Genomic DNA, 20,545 nt, shown 5'->3' on the forward strand with positions numbered 1-20,545 from the left:
CAGTGGGGTGGAGGTAGGGGGGACAAGTCATGTGGTTGAAAGTAAAGTAATTCTGGGCCCAAAGAGATAGTATAGGGGTACGGACATGGAGTGTACCATGCTAAGTGAAATGAGTCAGAAAGAGAGGGACATAGAATGACTGCACTCGATCACAATCATGATCATGACCATCCTGTTATTCGTCAATTGCCTTGAGCAGGCCCCAGTAACGTCTCCTTCATCCTAGCCCTGAGATTTTTTTAAAAGGTGCCATATTCAAGGCTCTTTCAAGGTTAGGAGAATGAGACCCATCATTGTTACTGGTATTTGGCATATTGGGTACGCCACGGGGAGTTTGCCAGACTCTGCTGTGTGGACAGGTTACATTCGGTAGCCTGCCAGTTTGTCCAAAGTAGGAATGAGATAATAAGATGTCGCATGGCTGCAAACGTGGCTACACGCTTCCGGGAGCTGGGTTTTATAGTCTCTGGGATTACACAGCACCAGGGGGCCAGTTGGTGGGTGTGACCCCTGCCTACTGGAATTTGGAGGTTCTGGGTGGAGGATGCTCAGCTCCGATCCAAGCAGGCTTGGAGATCTCAGCCCCAGGACCCCCATGCCTTTGTTCCTCTGCCGGTACCTTCATACGTGTGGAGAGTGGTCTCAGCATGGTGGTGGCTGGTTCTGGAGGTCTTTGGCTGCCGGAGCCCTGGGCGGGGCGGGGAGGGAAACTCAACCTGCTCCCCTCCAAGGGGCCCCGGTGAGGACAGCCAGGCGTGGGGGCAGGAGACTCTGCCAACTGCACTCATTTGTGGAATATAAAATAACATAATTTGAGACTGACACCCAAGTAGAGTAGAGACAAGGACCAGGAAGATTGTTCCACTGTTGGAAGTCTGCCCCATGAGCTGGGGGAGAAAGCAGCTGGAATAGAGAAGGGATCACTAAGTCAATGATGGTTGGAGGGATTGCTCGGGATGGAAGATGTGTGCTGAAAGTAGATAAAGGACCAAACATGATGGCCTTTCAGTATCTGTACTGCAAACCATAATGCCCAAAAGTAGAGAGAGAGAGAGTAAGAGGGAAATTGTCTGCTTAGAGGCAGGTGGAGGGGGATAGGGGGAGAGGGGGAGGGATTTCCATTGGTGGTGGAAAATGTGCGTTGTTGGAGGGATGGGTGTTCAATTATAGTATGATTAAAACTTAAACATGAAAGCTTTGTAACTGTATCAGTGATTCAATATAAAAATAAAATTAGGGGCTGGAGCGATAGCACTGGAGGGTAGGGCGTTTGCCTTGCACGCAGCCAACATGGCCGACACAGGTTTGATTCCCAGCATCCCATATGGTCCCCCAAGCACTGCCAGGAGTGATTCCTGAGTGCATGAGCCAGGAGTAACCCCTGTGCATCGCCGGGTGTGACCCAAAAAGCAAAAAAAAAAAAAAAAAATTAAAATTAAATTAAATTAGATAAAAATAAAAAAGAGATAGTACAGGGGTTAAAGGTACTTAACTTGCACATGGTCCAAACCAATTCAGTACCTGGCACCACCAGGAATGATCCCTAAGCACAGAACCAGAAGTAAGTCCCTGAGCAAAAATAGCAAGATAGGGCCCAAAATAAACAAAAATGAGTTTAAATTTAAAAATAATGAAATAATCCTTTCAGCCTCTTATCTATGAAATAGCCTGTGGATGCTTTGGAGGTTTAAAAAAAAGGCTCTTTTGACATCATAGATTTTGTCATTTTCTAAAGAATTAGCAACAAATAGGGAACAAAGCCCTGCTGATGCAATATAGATATACACTGAAACTTGAGACTAAAGAACAGAAGGTAGAAAGCTATTCAATGGAAACTATGATAACTATGATTGTCACCGTATTTCCTACCCCTCTTTCAAATTAAGAAGAGCTGACAAGAAACACAAGAAATACCTTCTGACTCATCACCCTGCCTGAGAAAGCAAAAATCATTCCAGAAAGGTAAGAACTACTTATTTGTCCTTGAATCTCCAGGGAAGGTCTCAGCTTTCTCTTGAAAGCTGTCACAGAGCCTGTCTCCACAGCCACCTCTCAGCTAGCCTGAATCCCTTTTGCTATGATTCAAGTTTCTTCCTTCTTAGAGTGCTCTGAGTGAAGACAAAGAACAGTTGGTCAACATCTACTTACACTGGTAATCTGTCACATACTTAAGGCCCTATTATGCTTAAGGGCAGACTTTTTCTCGATGAATTATTCCCCAGTCCTCTAGGATCTCCTCTCGGGCCTCATTTTCTTTAGCTCTTTAATCATCCCTGTGACTTCCCTTTGAACTGACTTCATGCGCCCTCTCAGAATGCGGCACCCAGGCCTGGACCCTGTATTCCAGCTGTGCACTGACAGTGTTGATGAGAATATGATTTAGAATTTGAATAAGGTTATTGCCTCACACACATAGTAGATGTAGAGAAAAACAAAGACCAGAGATGAGAAATCTCAAAGGGTTTCCAGTCTTTGCTCCCAGTCTGTTCCTAAGGTCCCAAAGAAGCCTCCATCTCTTAATGAGTTTCCTTTGTTTAGGTTACTCACTTGTAAACTTTTTCTCATAAATACAACATCTGGGAATGGAGAGATAGGTCAATGGGCTGAGCACATGCTTTGCATGAAGACATACAGGAGTCCCCAGTTTGAGATCCAGGACTGTACATGGGTCCCCAACTAATGGTAGGAGTAACCCCTGAATGCCACCAGGTATGACCAAAAAAAAATCAAACTAACAAACACAGTATCTGTTTATAGTATTAAAATGGTGACTCCTGTTACACCACAAATTACCCTCCAAATATCTGAATTTCAAAAGCAACACCTAGATTATAAAGGAATTTGCTGTAGCACCATTTAGCAGCATGACTATCAGCAAGAGTTTTATGGATCTCTGACTCTGCTGCCCATCTCTTTTAGAGTGCTGTATTTCTTTGAACACCATCATCCACAAACGCATCACCCAGTGGCCAATGGCCTTTACTGCAAAGATCCCTCTGGTCTCTGACCTCAGTTTCCCTGTAAGAAGTTATTTATATTAACCCTTGATTATTAGCAAGAAGATTAGCTTCCCAGCAACAAATCTCAAAAAGATTGTCCCCTAGAAACAGCAGGCATCTTTCTATCTCTTTATTTTCTCCTTATCAAAATGGGTTTTTAAAAGAATTCCTTGTTAACATGTGAATGTTTCAAATGCTTGCTCCTGGCTGAAAACCATTTTTTAGCTTCAGAATGTTTTTATTTCCATGCCCTATAAACGTTCTAACTGCTATTATTTTCCTTTCTAACTTCCTTTCTTTTTTATTCCTTTTCTTTTTTTTTCCCCTTGGGTTCACATCTCTGCATTAATCCCCTCTGGATTCTTGTGTTTTTAGTCTCTTTTGTTTCCCCAGTTTACTGTTTGAACTCTTGCCCTAGTGAATTATTCTGACTACTTTTACATTTTTCAAACTGCTATTTCAGGGTCCTCTGAGAAATTAATCAAGTTTTATTTTTATTTTTCCCCATCAATCCCGAGCATTGCTTCTGAATATTTATCTTGGATTTTAATCACTGGTTATATCAAAGGAAAGCTAATTTGACTTTCCAGGGCAATTTGATTATCCATATTTTGTATCCTATTATATTTCTAGTCTCCCCTCTGTAGTCTGCTTACATTTTCTGGAACATTACACCTAATCCATTATCCAGAAAATGGAAATATAATACTAAGTGGCTTATTGTATCCCTCTATTTCTTTCGTAATGTCATAAAAATTTATAACACTTAAAAGTCAATGATCCCTCAGGTCATTTATCCGCAAGAAAGCACAAGTTTATTCCTAAAGAGCAGAATCTATATCAGATGTGGTTCTCACATTATAAGAATGTACCTTTAATGCACAATATCAGGGCAACCTGTAAGCGCCCAGCATCCACTCAGTGTCCTGATGGTGCAGAGCCCATTAGACAGAGGCAGGTGGGCTCTTACCATTTAGAGGTAAGGACCAGTATAACAGCAGTTCACTTCAGCCTGTATGTCAGATGTGGTTTCATGGAGAGATAATGATCCCCTTCAAACAATAGGAAATAACTGAGAAAAGTCATTATGTCACTGTTAAAAAATGTACTGGATTCTCCCACCCTAGCTGTTACCTAATCTGTGTTTTATTTCTAAAGACTCCTGAGTAGGAAGACTTAAGTGCTGCACATACCTCGCCCATGAAGTCATTGCTTTCAATATACATCAGATATTGGTAGCGGAATGTGGGCAATTGGGGGATGAAGTAACTGGGGAATGAGGTAGCAGCTAAAGAAGTTACAAAACTACACCCAATTTGACAGAGCTCTGACTCGGACAGTTAGAGAAAACACGAGATCTGGCAGCTGACAGCTGTTTACAGAACACCATCTGGCCTGAGGTGGCTTCCTCAGAGCCATCTGCCTACAAAGAGATCCTTACCTGGCCTCCAAGCTGTTTCCAGGGGGAACTCAGGGCTCTGAGAGAACCAGATCCCCCATTTATAGCCAGACAGCCTCCTGGAGGAGCAACCAGTTGTCCAGGTATTAGATTCAATCTCAGCCTCAGGCAACTGTGCAACTAACCTTTCCTGATGACCTTCTTTCAAGCCTTCTGCTACCACTCAGCTCCTGGGAGTTTGCAGTTCTAAATTCCTGATTAAAAGAAATTTTGCTGATGATCATGCTTTCTATTACTGAGAATCACTCCTTCCACATCCTCCCAATTAATTACTTTGTAGCTATTTGAAGTAATGCTTTATATTTATTGATCCCCAAAAATTTACACTAGATTTTAAAATTTTAAGTACAGAATAAAGGCTAAAAGGGTAGCACAACAAGCTGAGCACCTCTGCAAACAGCCCTATAGTATAGAGTCAGAAATGGGCCCCAAACTCCACCACTTATGGCCCCAAAAACCAAAATCTTAAAGTACAGATTATAAAATTGACAATGTTTCTTTTTCAATAAATGTTTATATAAATATATTTTAAGGCATTACATAACCTATGCAGGTTTAATCATAAGTGTAACCAGGGTCATCTTGGGAAAGTGGAATTAGAGTTTCCTTTTTTGCTCACCCGTTTTCTAATTATTTGTGCACTACATGTATGTTTATTTTTTTTTTTTTTGCTTTTTGGGTCACACCCAGAGATGCACAGGGGTTACTCCTGGCTCATGCACTCAGGAATTGCTCCTGGTGGTGCTCAGGGTACCATATGGGGTGCTGGGAATCAAACCTGTGTCAGCCATGTTGGCTGCATGCAAGGCAAACGCCCTACCCGCTGTGCTATCACTCCAGCCCCGTATGTTTATTAAAATAGTAAGTTATAGAAATAAATTCAGTCTCTAAATATGTGGCCTTCTTTCCCACCCCCTTTCCTATGTTACTGGCTGTTGAGACAGTTACAGATAAAAGTTACAAAACTACAGTTGTCCAACTCCAGAGAAATTGCCATTGGCTACAAGAATTCCTTGAGTGCTCCTTGCCCTGAAAAGAAGCAGAAAAGCCCTAAGGGGGACGAGGCTTTGGAGAACCTCTGATTAAACATTAAAAAACAAAAGAACTGTAAGAGCCTTTCAGAAATAGTCCCAGTAACTTCTTTACTTTAAAATTTATTTAAAGGTTGTAAAAGAACCCTGCAAGCAAACTATATTGGGTTGTTGTTGTTGTTCTTGTTGTTGTTGTTGTTGTTGTTGTTGTTGTTGTTGGATTTGTGCGAACTAATGGTGTTCAGGACTTACTCCTGGCTCAAGAATCTCTCCTGGAGGTGTTCAGTGCTGACATTGAACCCAGGTCAGCTGTATGCAAAACAGATAACTCACCTGCTGTATTGTCTCTCTGGCCATGATTTTGAAAACAATACTATGCCCTTTTTATTCTTGTCTTTGTTTTTTATTTCTTTTTTAATTTTTTTTGGTATAAGGGCCACATACTACAGCACTAGGAACTACTCCAAGTTCAGTGCTTGGGTCCATCCAGAGGTGCTCAGGGCTGTGCTGTGCTTGAGATTAAACTGGAGCAACTGCATGCAAAACATGTGCTCCAGACCTCTGAGTTATCTTCCTGACCCTACTATGATCCTTCCTTGATGATCAAAAGTTGATACCTTTATTCATAAATCATTGTAAATTTTCTATTTTTACCATCTCTACCTGAAATAAACCACCTGCTGCCCTTGGACTAGCTTCCAGTTCCTCCCACTTCTCCCTTCTGTATTATGGTCCATGATGCTGCTCTTAACTACATTCTCACAGTTTCTCTGTGCTTCATATCATCCCAATTATTTGGTTTGAATGATATGGAATTTTTTGTAGCTATTTAAAATTTAATGTGTACATAGCTTCACCTCCTAAGAAAAATGTAAGTTCAAACCATTTGCTTGCTGTTCTCAAAATACATTCTTTCCCTTCTCCAGAGGAGCAGAATTCCTGATTTTACTTGAGATTCCTAAGCAAAACCACAGTTTCTAGCCCATGGCCACTAACCTTGACACCATAACTAAGTTACAACTGATGTGACAGAAGCAAAAGACTTTGTTCAATTCCCAGGAAGTGCCATTAAAGACAGCATGAACTTTTCTTCTCTCCTATTTTTTGGGAAACATTGGTGAGATCTGATTGGTAGAGATCAAGTCAATTGGGGTACTGAAGTAAAAGTCCCATACCAAGAAATGCCGAGCAGTAAGGAGAAAACTGGACCATGATCCTATCATGAAACTTCCTTAACAAACTAAATTGCCTATCTCTAGATTTATTTTAGCTAATAAACTTCCAGAATCCATAAATGCAGCTCAATAATAGAGCACCTGCCTTGTAAGTTACAAGTCAATCCCGACCCCATTCCAGATTCACCAACTGTGATCCCTACATTGTCAGTGTGACATCTGGCATTGCAACCAGGACAACCTCTGGAGCATGATGCATGCAATCAAGAGTGTGACCCAGGTACTCAGCAGCTACTTGCTTTCCCCCTCCCCACTATGACAACCACCACCACAAAGGAAATATAAGGGAGAGGAACAGAGAAGGAGAAAAGGGAAGGCAAGGAAGAAATTTAAAAAAAAAAAACAACTTTCACTGAACGTAAGCCATTATTATTTAGGGGTTATTATTGGTTAGTGCTGAAATTAATTCTAACTAGTAAAGCAATGACCATATTATTATGTCAAGCATTTTCACAAATACTCCCTGAGCATCTACTCTATGCCAAGCACTGGCTTTGAAATGTTTAGCAATGAGCAAAACACAGTTCCTCCCCTTTCCTCCTCTCATGGGGCAACATTCTTGCTCACACCCTCATGGATCCTAACAAAGTGATATGCCCCTAGCAGTTTGGAAAACTTTGATACACAAGTAAAATTTTTTTGCTTATCTCTTGGCTTAAAACTAATTTTGTTTTTATAAGCCTAGATTCTTTGTAGAAATAATACTCAAAGGAAAAAAATCTTTAACAAATATTTCCTACTACCATCCTTCCTTCTAAAAATAAATTAAACGCAGTAACAAAAACCTATTGTTGACCTTAAAACGATAATGAACAATGATGGTGGCATGACAGCTCAAAATAATGCATTAACAGATCTCTCTGTGCCTCCATTATCTTATTCAGTACAGGGATATGTCTGGAACTATTGTGAGAATTCAATGAGATAATGTCTCAAAAATGGTTAATAAGCATTAGCTATATCCAGTTCATTGACAGTAAATATTAACAGCTTTAAAAACAGTTCTAATCTTTATGTCATTGCTCATTGTCTAGGAAAAATATTATGGAGCTATCATAAAGAATTAAAAATAGAGTTCCGCTATCACCCAGGCATTATGCTCCTTGGAATCTACCCCAAGAACCTAAAAACATTAACTAGGGTTTGGAGTTATAATACAGTGGGTAAAGTGCATGCTGCTTACCTGAGCTCAACTCCTGATACCACATGTCACTCTGAGCCCCACTAAGACTGATCCCTGAGCACAGAGCCAGGAACAAGTCCTGAGCACAACCAAAACTGAATAAAAAGATAAAGGATAAAATCATTAAAAATATCAAAACATTAAAAATATTTAAAAGATAGAGGATAAAAACATTAAAAATAAGTTTAAAAAACATTAAAGATATTAAAGGTTACAAGAAACATTATGAATAATCCAAACATCTAACAATAGATAAGTAGATAATAGAGTTGTGACGTATATACGAAATGGAATACTATTTACCTATAATAACAGATGAATTCTTGCCTTTTGCTGCATGTGGTTTGGAGTTAAACTATATCCAGAATGCAGAAGCTAGACAGGATCATGTTAAGTAAAATAAGGCACTCACCATGATATATAAAGAAATAGACAGTATCAAATGATAACAAACCCTTGGACTTTGGAAACAGAACTGAGTTACCAAGAAAGGAGACTTGAGGTTGGGAGAACAGTGAGGAGAGGGACAGCTAGAAGAGACACAAGGACAGTGGTGAAAGATCTTCGGCAGTATTGTGGTGAAGGGGCAGTAACTTCATATACCAAAAGCAATGACATTAACACTGTTGTAACTGTGTTACCTCAACTACAATTAAAAGAAAGAAAGAATTAAACCTGTTCTTGACTTCACTGATTACATTTCTGGGAGTCTGCTTTAATGAAATAATTCCAAGTATGAGGGGAAATTTTATGAGAGGGAAAAAATGTTCACTTACAAAAGATACAAACCAGAGATTGGGTGATCTTTTCCTACCAACCTAACATTCATCCAAAGCTTAGTTGAGCCCAAATAAAAGTTGTAAACCTAGGTTGAGCAGGTTTAATACATATAGACAGGGTTTGGAAGAGACAGAAAAGTACTTTGAGTCCAACTTCCTGGCAAAGCACACTTTAAACAAGGAAGAGGTCAAAATGTCAAGTATATCCGGGTAGAACAGGGCAAGAGTCAAAACGAAGCTTGATCCCAAGATCAGAGAATATTCTAGAATGTAGATTCTGGAGAGATGCCCTGAGATTGGGTGGGGAAGGAAAGAAGCCTCCATAGAGCATAGTCAGTGGGTGGGCCAGAAGATGCTGAGTTCTGACTTAAAACAAAAGAGATTTTCAAAATGATAAGAATGACTAAATAAACTATCTAATAAAATATTGTGTAATACCCCAATGAAATATTATGTAATCCATTACAAAATGCTATTTAGAAAGACTAATAACTTGGGGTTGAAGAGATAGTACAGGAGGTAAGGTACTTGCCCTATAAGCTGCTTCACTGATCACTCCCTGGTTCAAATCCCCATGCCCTGAATACTGCCAGGGATCAATCCTGAGCACAGAGCCAGAAATAGACCCCAAGCACCAATGGGGGTGGCCCAAATCCCCCACACCAAAAAGAAAGAGTACCTATAGTAATCTGAGAAAAGTGTTTAATTATTGCTAAGTATATATACCTACATACATATTGTACATAAGGTACATGCATATATATATGCCATGCGTAGTTAGATAAGTATGTATGAATGTACATTTTTTGTGCACATGCATATTATAATATGTGCTTATATGTGTGTTTTTGCATACATATGCATATGCTTTATATGAAAGCAAATAAAGCATGTGTCTAAAGATAATACATGAAAAAAAACATCAAAATGCTGCTATTTGATTAAGAAGGTAAAGTTGGTTCGCCTTCCTTTTCTGTTTGATAAATTTTATTTATTGTATAGTTTTTAAGAAATTTTTATACTTAAGCAACTTTCATATTTTAACTTTTGGTATATTTATATTTAAAATCTTGACTGATAGAAAATTAGGCCCATCCATGTAAATATTACATCGCAACTCTTTCAAGAAATGTTTAAGAAAAAGGGTTTAGAAAAAATGTGTGTGTCTGAAGCATAAGTAAGCAGATATTTTCAGCATCCTAAATCCAATCTTTTCCCCCCTTGTTTCTCTTTTCTAAATCCTTTCCTCTATTTATTACTTGATGAGATTCCAAAGAAAAAATTTTCCTCTGCTGACCTAGTTTTGGTTCTTAGGGAATAATTCTAACTCTCATCCAATCTGAGATATCACTTAGGAGACAAAACTCACTTATAAGCTATACTCTAATAGTCAGCAATTATCTTTCAAAAGATTCTATCTTGCTCCCATGGTCAACCTACACCATTTGTTATATGAAGTAATGCACAAGAAAAGGCTGTACATATAAGTACTGTTAAATTCCTCATATTATATTATTTTTTTTCATTCACTTTAGAAACCTCTTAACAGAATGAGGGTTATTTCAGTCTCTGAGTTCCCCAGAGCACATCCAACACATCTTTGATTTTCTTAACTCTGTGCTTTGATCAGGGTCAATTAATTCATATGACAGATTCACCGCCAACTATTAAACAACTATTAAACCATTAGGTCGACCTTCGGTTTTACCACTGCCATATAAGTACCTTGCGCTAACCAATTGCGCCACTGGGCTGGAGCGATAGCACAGCAGTAGGGCGTTTGCCTTGCACGCAGCCAACATGGCCAACCCAAGTTCAATTCCTCTGCCCCTCTCGGAGATCCAGCAAGCTACCGAGACTATCTCGCCCGCACGGCAGAGCCTGGCAAGCTCCCCGTGATGTATTCGATATGCCAGACACAGTAACAACAAAGTCTCCAATGGAGACGTTACTGGGCCCGCTCAAGCAAATCGATGATCAACGGGAGGGCCTTTACTTACTTTTACTTGGTTTTACCATGAATTTCCCAAATCAAGTCAATTCAGGCAAATATTTAGAATAATATTCCTATTAATCAAGAATTTACTTTCTAAATAGTTTTTTATGCTTTCTTCTCAAAGTTAACTAGATATTAAAGACAGACATCCTTGACATTTAAAAGCCAGTAGCAAAATAGTAACTAAAATGGGATTTGATTCTAAGAACAATAACATTTATGCATAATTTGAAGGTGATCTGAGGGTTATATAATAAGGGGTTGGTGGGATCATCTCTGGTTCATAAAAGTACTGTTTTATGCTCTTATCTTTTGCTTACTTGTATTTTCTACTTTCACTAACATACATATATTGTGTTTTGCAATAATAAAAAGAATTTGTTTAAATATTCATCCAGTTTTTAAAATAGAACCTTACGTTTCTTGCTTCTGGCTAAATACAGTTTCAAAATACCAAAACTAACTAGAAAGTCAGAAATGTGGGAATAGCATTCTCTTAAGTAAGGAAGACAAATTTTTAAATGAACGAATTTTTCATGGGAAAAAATGTTCTTGCAAGATTTCTTGCCTAAGTTTGCTAGTTCAAAGGCTTAGCACATTTTGCATAAGATTTTGATAAATAAATTTCAGCGTTGTTTACTGAAATCAAATTCATACTCTGATCACTTTGATGTTGCCCATCATTAACCATGATCTCCCAACAAAATTCTCCAGACTGCAACATGACAGTCTATGTATGTTTATATCATTCCCTTGAAAATATAACCGTTAGATGAACTGGTAATATTTAAGATGCTTTTTACTATTTTGGTAACCCTGAGATATTCATCTACGGTAGTTCAACATAAAAGTAAATTATTCATTGCTTGCTGAAGCCGCAATGATTCCAGAGCAGCTGTTATTTACCTGGGCACCAATCCTCAAATTAAAATAATTCTCCAAATCAGCTCTGGGCTCCATGCTGCTACTCCTTATGTGTAACAGATAGGTTGTAGCAGCTCCAAAAAACCAAGGAGTAAATAACCATTATCGAAAGTGTAATTATATACTGTATTTATATTATAGTTAGCGGTATGATGATCAGGTAAATAATTAAAAGTGACAGGTCTGAGACCAAACAAAACTACTCCCAAGGAAACAAAAGGTACTTTTATGCCATCTTTCATTCTCCACATCTGTGTAGAGAATGTTATTTTTTCTTAGCTCTCTAAAGAATTGTGTAGAAATTAATGACTATATAGCTCCCTTCTATCCTCCAAATTAAAGGTTTGTACCTAGAAAAAGTAAAATAAAAGTGACTGTGCCAATCCTAAATACACCCTCTTTATCACTGAGAAAACCTTTCCTTGGCATTTAATGACTCTTGCTATTACATGATATTTTAAAAGCCAAACACAGAAAGCTTATGTATGCTTTTCAGACTAAGACAGGGAATTTGGGGGGAACTCATGATTGGCATTACTTCAGGTCCTGTTGAGTCTTTGAATTCTACCCATATTAAAAGTAAACGGGGGGTGGAAGATGATTTCAGAGATAGAGCACATGTTTTGCATGCGGGAGACTTGGATTTAACCCTGGCACCAGATGGTCCGACGAGCACCCCTTGGTGTAACCCGAAATATATATAAATAAATTAATGGCATTGGGTTATCCTTTTTAATTAATTAATTTTAAATTAAGAGGGCTGGAGCGATAGCACAGCGGTAGGGTGTTCGCCTTACAAGCGGCCAACATGGCCGACCCGAGTTCGATTCCTCTGCCCCTCTCGGAGAGCCCGGCAAGCTACCGAGAGTATTCGATATGCCAAACACAGTAACAACAAAATCTCCAATGGAGACGTTACTGGGCCCGCTCGAGCAAATCGACAATCAACGGGAGGGCCTTTACCTTTACCTTTAAGAGGTCAGGAGTTCCAGGAGATGGCTCAGGTGGTAAAGACAATACTCATTATGTTAAGGCCCTGTATTCAACCTCCAGGCAACCATCAGGCCTGCACCACTGGGGGAGCATCATCTTTAGTGACCCTAGGTCAACTTCAGCATCACTGGGAGTGGCCCCTAATAAAAAAAAACAATGGATCAGTGGGATTCTGGCTCTGCCATGGCTATAGGAGTGCATTATGGTCTATCCGTCAGACTGGTTCCAACAGAAGACTGATACAAATAGGGACAGGAAAACAAATTACCTCAAAATTGTGAAAATAAACAAAAGCAATGGAATTTGGGAGGAATAGTTTAGAATTTTCTTTTTCTTTTTTTAAATTTTCTCATGAAGCTTTATCTTGAGTACAGGCTTTATATTCAGAGCAGTGAAACCTATAAGAAGCTGGAATTCCAATAGAAACATGTCTTTATAGCCAGAGGAAGCAGAAAATGTTGACCAAGGGGGTGGAGTAAGCAGGATAAATTCCAGAGGGAAAAGTACTGGAAAAAGGGTCTCCATATTCTGTGTATGAGTCTTTGACTCAATCTAACATCCAAGCCAAGCTTCCAAGATATGGACTCAAATCAGAATAGCAAGGGTTTTGAAAATTTAACTGAGCCATGTACCATCTGCATAAGAGTCAGACTAACACCTGGAGGATGAGGCAGAAGTGCAAGTATGCAGGCAGACCTAAAGCCACATAGCAAAGGCTTGCAGCCAATGAGCTGAGTTTCAAAACACTGTTTACTTCTTTAAAAAATTAAGAAGAATTGAGTTAACTGCTTGCTATAACAAAAACTTCAATATTTGCCTAAGAATAATAAAATGATTCAAAATCTATAAATATTACTCTGACAGTATTTGGAATAAAATTTGAACTTTCTTGACAACCAACCAGGAAGAATATGGCCAATTCTGAAAGCAAAATGATTCACATGTGCCAACCTAAAGTGACCTAAACATCGCAACTATCAAAGACATAAATAATCAATTAGAACTATGCTCTGTGAGATAAGAAAAAACATTCAAAATTAATAAAAGTTGAGTAATTATCAGTACAGAAATAGAAATTTAAAAAAATTAGTACTAAATAACATAATATAGTACAAAATTTTTTTTCACTGAATGAGCACTATAGCCAAGTAAAGATGAAAATGAAGATTGATCAACAAGTTTGGTCCCAGCACCATACATGGCCTTTCAAGTCCCTCAAGGAGTCATCCCTGGGAATAGAGCCAGTAGTAAACCCTGAACAGTGTAAGGTATCTCACCCACCCCAGCAACACACATGATCTCTCAAGTACACCCAAGGAGTGATCCCTGAGCACAGAGTTAATGGCAAATCCTGAGCACTGCCAGTTTCGCCTCCCTCCCCCAAAGAAAGAATGAGAAAGAGGAAAAGGGAAAAAAGTAAACCTTCAATACTCTCTAGAAAGCTATAGAAATTAAGACATTTTTTAAAAACTACAGAAATTATATCATTAGTGAATTGGGGAAAATATAGGCAGAGTGCTCCAAGATCTGGACCTCAAAGCTGTCTTCAATGAAACAATGCCACCAGCAACAGCAACATAATAAAAAAATAAACAATTGGGACTACATCAAATCAAAGTTTCTGCATGACAAAAGAAATATGAACTGGGTCCAGAGTGATACTAAAGCAGGTAGGGAGCTTGCCTTACATGTGGCTGACACAATTTTCAATCCCCAGCATTCCGTATGGTCCCCTGAGCCTCACCAGGAATGTCCCCTGAGCACAGACCCAGGAACATGACCTGAGCACTGCTGGGTATGACCCCCCCCCAAAAAAAAATTTAAAAAAGGAAAAATAAAAGAAACACAGGCTAAAACTAAAAGACAGCTAACTAAATGGGAGCAATATTTGCATTAAGCACATCAGACAAATGGTTGATATCCAGAATGTATAAAGAATTCACAATGATTAACAAGAAAAAAATTTTAAATCAAAAAATGGGGAGTGAAAATGAGCAAGAACTTCTATGAGAAAGACCAGCAGATAACCCAATAGGCACATAAAAAAAATGCTCATCATCATTTATTACTAGAGAAACCCAAATTAAGATGACAATGAGATACCATCTCACATCAGTGAGAGAGCATTTATCAAAAATATTGGGAACAATCTGTGTTGGTTGGGGTGTGGTGAAAAAGAAACCCTTATCCACTGCTGGTGGGAAGATTTCCAGGTTCAATTTTTATGGAAAACAATATGTAGATATATCAGTAAACTAAGAATTGATCTGCCATAAGACCCAGCAATTCCCCCCAGGACACAAGAACAGTCATTTAAAAAAAAAAACATATGCACACCATTATTCATTGCAACACTTAGTATAATAGCTAAGATATTTTACTAAGGTATTGGAATCGACCAAGGTGTCCACCAATAGCTAAATATATCATTAAGATATGGTACACATTATATATAATAAAATACTACACAACTAAAAAGATAGATGAAATCATGCAATTCATTGCAACAGGGATAAACCTAGAAAACATCATGTTGAATAACATAAGGTAGAAGGAAGACAAACACAGAATGATCTCACTTATATATATATGTATATATATATATGGTATATAGAATAACTAGATGAAGGAATGTAATGATTGGAAAAATGGGATGCCTAGATCACTCTTGGTCCTAGAGTATAGGAAAGAGATGAACAGAGGAGGAAAAAAATCAAAGGGGATGAAGAGACAGATGAGAAGCAAATGGGAGCAGAGGTCAAGGGGATCCAAGTACATTGTTGGTGTAAAGGAGTAGTACGCTAAATATCCAAACCACAGAGTCAACTACACTGAAAATAAGAGACCCAAACTTCAACAACCAAATTTAAAAATAAAACTGTTAAGGTTGCAAGCTGGGGTGTTAGGAAGTGGAGAAGGGAAGAAAGAAGATTCTGGTGGTGGAATTGGTGCTGAAACATAGTATATCCAAAAGCTAACTATAAATAATTGTAAATCACAGTAATTTAATTTTTTAAAAAATTTGAAGAACTTTTGAATCTGTCCAAAAAAAGACATGTAAAGGCTGAGGAAATAGTGGGGAGTTAGGGTATACAGGGTCAATCCCTGACACCACATGGTCTCCCAAGCATGACTGAATATGGCCCTGGAGGTCTCCAAGCACCTCGCAGTTGACCCTGGTAGTCCCCAGCACTGCAGGGGCAGAACAGCACCACATCCTCAGGCCCTAGAAAAAGTACTAGCCCAGTTCATCTACTGTCATAGGAAGTGGGCCCAGTACTCTGAGCATTGTCTCGAAGATTTCCCTGTGCCAAAAAAAAATTTTAACTGGCAAATTGATGAAATAACAGAATCCCAAAAGATATACATGTGTGCCAATTGGTTTTTTGACAAAGGTGTCAGTTCAAAAGGGAATCACATTCAGGCTGGAAAGAGTATAGTGGATAGTGGATAGGGCACTGCTTTGATCAGGACTGACCCAGGTTCAATCCCTGGCACTACATGTGGCTGAGCCTCATCCATGAGTGAACCTATTCCTCGACATCTCATACCTCACACCATTCATATTCCAAGAGCACCGCTTCACATTTGGTGGGGTTTAAAGTAGATTTAACCAATCTTAAAGGGAAATATATATATATACATATATGCAATATATAAAATATATAATACATAAAATATAATATATTATATATTGTATTATATAGCGATAGCACAGTGGTAGGGCGTTTGCCTTGCATGCAGCTAACATGGTCGACCCGAGTTTGATTCCTCCGCCCCTCTCGGAGAGCCTGGCAAGCTACCGAGAATGTCTCGCCCGCACGGCAGAGCCTGGCAAGCTCCCCGTGACGTGTTCAATATGCCAAACACAGTAACAACAAAGTCTCCAATGGAGACGTTACTGGGCCCGCTCGAGCAAATCGATGAACAATGGGAGGACAGTGACAGTGACAGTAATATAATATAAATATATACACATATATGCAATGAAAGGTGAAATACAACAATCTCCACACACTTTCCTCTAAGGAAACTTTTTTGAAGCAGTTTATTCATAACAAACAATACAAATAAATTATTTTTGTTCTGCTTTGGGGCAAAAGTTGGTGTTCAGGATGCAAACATTCAAAATATGGTGGTGGGAAGGTGTAATGGTGGTGGGATTGGTGTTTGAATATTAAATGTAATTAAATATTGTGAACTACTTTTGCACTGTAGCACTGTCCTCCTGTTCATCAATTTGCTCGAGTAGGCACCAGTAACGTCTTCTTTGTGAGACTTGTTGTTACTGCTTTTTCGGCATATCAAATATGCCATATCAAATGCCACGGGGAGCATATTGAATATGCCAGGCTCTGCCATGCAGGCGGAAGACTCTCGGTAGCTTGCTAGGCTCTCCGAGAGGGGCAGAGGAAGTGCTGTGAACTACTTTACAAACATAAGTTTTTTTTAAGTAAATGGCATATACAAATTATTTATTTTTACAAAGGAATACAACTCTGTAATAAAAAGGAAAAAAATATACAATGATCAAATACCCATGACCAAGCACAAAAAATTGTAAGTCTGCAACTGTACCTCATGATGTCTCACTAATAAAAATTAAAACAAAAAAAATTTTAAAAAATAAGCACCAAAAAAAAAGGAAAAAATAGTGAGACAAAATAACATGGTCAAATATGGGAATCATTAAGTAAAATGAGGGCCTGGAGAGATAATACAGTGGGTAGAGCATTTGTCTTACATGTGGCTGACACAGATTCTATTCCTGGCATCTCATATGATCCCTCAAGCCCTGCCAGGAGTGATCCCTGAGTAAAGAGCCAGGAGTAATCCCTGCACACCACCATATGTGGCCCAAAATCCAAAACCAAACAAACACAAAAAAATTGATAAAATAAAAAGTTCAGGTAAAAAAGATATATGCACTTTTATTTTGTTTTACAGAATCCTAGACAATGCAGAATTATCTACAGTGACAGAAAGCAGTGAGGGGTTGTCTGGGGGAAAGGGATGGAAGGGGAGCTGGATTATAAAGATTCTGAAGAAAACTTTGGAAAATAATGAATATGTTTGTTAGAGTTATTGTGTTGGTTTTGTAGGTGTACATATATGACAAGACTGATCAAATTGAACAATTTAAGTATTTGTATTTTTTTAGTATATGTACTTTTTATGCTTCAGTTGTATCTGAACAAAATTGTACCCAGAAAGAAGAGGGAGAACCTACTCTATTTCAAGGGCTGCAAGAAGCTTTATTGTTTCTGTTTTCAGGCAAACAGTAGATGAAATAGTGTCTTAAACTGTGATTTTGACTCCATAGAGGATCATGTGCTTTTTCAAAAGTAATTTTAAAATAAATTTGTTATTTATTTATCAGCAAATGTTAGACTTGCCTACTTATTCTGTTTATATACACAGGGTCCTGTGAAACGTTCCTAGGTGAAAAGAGGCGACAGTGGGAAATGTTTAAAAAGCCCCAAACTAGATGACCTGATTGTCTCATAGTAAAAATTTTTATGGGGGGAAGGGAGATGCCCAGGGGTTACTCCTGGCTCTGCTCTAAGAGATAACTCCTGACAGTGCCCAGGAAACCATATGGGATGCTAAGAATCAAACCCGCATCTACTGTATGCAGAGCAAGTGCCTTACCCAGTATACTATCATTCTGGCCCCAATAAAAGTTTTAAGTGACAGATAAACTATTCATAAACATCCTCTTAAGTATGGATCAACTTTACTTGAAATAAAGGCCTTCAAGTTTGGTCTACCCTTGGAGAACAGAGGGTTGCTGGTTACTTACTTAAGAAACGGGCTTTGATTTAGGCAGGCACTACGGTACAGTAAGAACTTTGCTCTCACCGGTAGAACCAGGGACTGAAAATTTCTTTCTATCCCTGAAATTACTAAAGGGTTACACCCTTAGTAAAGGCTGATCCAGGAAAATACCCACTTGCTCATCTAGTATGAGAATTTGAAAGTTGGCCTGCCTTTGAAAATGTCTCCTCTAAAGACATGTAACCAATAGTCTATTCTCATGATTATTTCTTTAATCAGGTAGTCCCAAGTAGACAAATCAACTCAAAAGGTAGACTAGACTGAAAATATCCCTGAGAAACCTAGTTAAAATAAAAGGAAAACAGCTTCTCTGTATGGCAAAATTCTTAATCAAGCCTCATAGGATTGCCTCAACAACAACCCACAGAAAGTGAGCTCAAAATACAAAATACATGAGAAAATTTCTGAAAGGCAGTGTATCTGCATATATATATATATATATATATATATATATATATAAAACAATTGGCTAGCATACTCATTGTTAAATATTAGAATCTTTCCATGCAGGATACACTCAAGTAACCTGTAAGATTAAGCACCTTTTTCCTTAGTTGAGGAAATTCTCTTGAAACCCCACTTAAAATAACTGGGAATTATTTCTAATATACGGTTCAGAAAAATGAAGAAAACAAGTCAAAAACAATACAGATCAACTAAGATATAATTTTTAAAAATACAAAGATATTCTTTCACTTGTTTTGGGGTCAAACCTAGCAGTGCTCAGGGTTCAATTCTGACTCTACACTCAGGGATCACTCCTGAAGGTGCTGAGGGACCATATCAGGTGGTGGAGATCAAACTCAGGTCAACCACATGCAAGGAATAAGGGAATTGCTGTATCTGTGGTACTATTTGCTTCGGCGCCAAGATCGTACACGTACATTTCCATGTGCATCTAACATACAGATCAAACTCACTGAAGAGAATTTGAGGATTCTGAAATAAGAGTTTAAACACCTATATAATGTTCAAGTGTTTGTTTCCTTAAACAACTAGCACTTTTAATTTAAATAAGATAAAATATTTTAAAACTCTTAACAATATGGGGCTGGAGCAATAGCACAGCGGGTAGGGCGTTTGCCTTGCACGAGGCCAACCCAGGTTCGATTCCCAGCATTCCATATGGTCCCCTGAGCACCGCCAGGAGTGATTCCTGAGTCCAAAGCCAGGAGTAACCCCCTGAGCATCGCCGAGTGTGACCCAAAAAGAAAAAAAAAACTCTTTTAACAATAACACCTACTTTGTCATTGGAATAGATGAAACCCAATTTCCGCAGTGCATGCATATAAGCGCTTGCAATCAGAAAGTCAAGCAATAAACAAATTGGGGGACAATTCCAGGGTTCTTGGAAAATCCTATTTCTCACGCTCTTTTCATATGGCATTCTGTTCACTGAAAATGCAATTATTCAGAAGCAGCTTTCCAGAAATTATCTCCTTCAAGAATAATGTTCATTGAGAGCAACTTGGAAGTTATTCAAGACCTAATTGCAGGTCATAGTTGCCTTATCAACTTTATAGCCATGTCTCAAAAAATATTCAGTCACAGCAATTAAATGACAAAAGGATAGAATCATCTTGCTGGTACTTGGCTTAGATTTTTTTTCTAATACTTTTTCCAAATTTTATTTAGGAGCTGTGGTTTACAATGTTGTCAATAATAGTGTTTCTCAGCCATGATCCAGAGACTCACAAATGAATCTCGGAAGAGAGCAGCACTCTGCAGAGATGTCTCCAGACCCCAATAATTTAAAATTTTAGAATTCCAGGAGTGTGCGGCCACTTTCGCAGCCACACAACATCTCATACTATTCATAACAAGCAATACAAAATAAATTATTTAGCATCTGTCTCTGGGGCAGGCTTGACTGGTGGTGGGAAAATTCGAAACAATGGTAGTGGAAAGGTGTAATGGTGGTAGGATTGGTGGTGAAATATTGAATGTAACCAATTATTCTTGACAAACTTTATGGAAATAAAATTGAAAAATTAAAAATATTAATAATAATTTTCTCTGGCATACAAATGACTCAATACCACACCCTCTGTGCACCAGTGTCAGCAATGCTCCACTAGCATTGGCTTAGATTTAATGAAGTAACCAGG

This window comes from Sorex fumeus, unplaced genomic scaffold, assembly GCF_029834395.1.
Source record: "Sorex fumeus unplaced genomic scaffold, SorFum_2.1 ptg000098l, whole genome shotgun sequence".
NCBI classification, from domain to species: Eukaryota; Metazoa; Chordata; class Mammalia; order Eulipotyphla; family Soricidae; genus Sorex; species Sorex fumeus.